This window comes from Octopus bimaculoides, chromosome 7 (assembly GCF_001194135.2).
Source record: "Octopus bimaculoides isolate UCB-OBI-ISO-001 chromosome 7, ASM119413v2, whole genome shotgun sequence".
Lineage (NCBI taxonomy): Eukaryota > Metazoa > Mollusca > Cephalopoda > Octopoda > Octopodidae > Octopus > Octopus bimaculoides.
The window spans coordinates 89,535,037-89,535,786 of record NC_068987.1 but is presented as its reverse complement, the minus strand read 5'-3'; the positions used below and the strand labels follow the sequence as shown (position 1 = coordinate 89,535,786).

The 750-nt window shown below is 41.6% G+C and overlaps 1 protein-coding gene across 3 annotated transcripts in view; it reads left to right on the top strand.

The window, feature by feature from the left end:
- The window catches only part of LOC106872796 (F-box only protein 47), a 28,216-nt gene that overhangs the window by 15,212 nt on the left and 12,254 nt on the right, over positions 1–750 (top strand). The gene's annotated exons all lie outside the window — the stretch shown is intronic.

The window sequence follows — 750 nt, the reverse complement described above, 5'->3', positions numbered from 1 at the left end:
ATCGCGTGACAACCGATGGTGGTGTGTTTACGTCCACATAACTTAGCAGTTCAGCAAAAAAGACCAATAGAATATGTACTAGGCTTCCAAAGAATAAGTCCTGGGGTTGATTTACTCGACTAAAGGCGGTGCTCCAGCATGGCCACAGTCAAATGACTGAAACAATTAAAAGAGAGTAAAAGAGTATATAAGTAACTCATACTTTACACTTTTTGCATTTTCAGTTTCTCTGATAGGATGAAATAGAAAGTGTAAGAGCGAGAGGGAGGCAGGATAGAAGGCATTTATCTTCTGGCAGACACGAGTATCATCTAGTTGGTCCACAGTACCATTGCCCAACAATATTTTCTGCCATGTAATGAGATGTCAGTGTGTATGAGCTGGTGCAATTATTCAACAAGATAGCTTCTTGTTGATCTGGGGCTAAACAACAACATTCAATTATATTTTGGAACAATGATGGAAGGCTTCTGTACAGTTACAAAATCTGCCAGAAGTTGTAGAGTAGCTTGAGCATGGTGAAGGCCCTTATACAAGGTGCCACGCAGTGGGGCTGAACCAAAAATCACGTGGTTTCCCAGCAAACTTCTTAACTACAAAGCCACTTCTTTTTGAGTTGTTCCTCCTAGTTTGTGCGTGTGTGTGTGCATGCATGCGCATATGTGTGCATGTGTATATATATAAATACACACACACATGCACACACACACACACACACACACACACACACACACACACACACACACACAC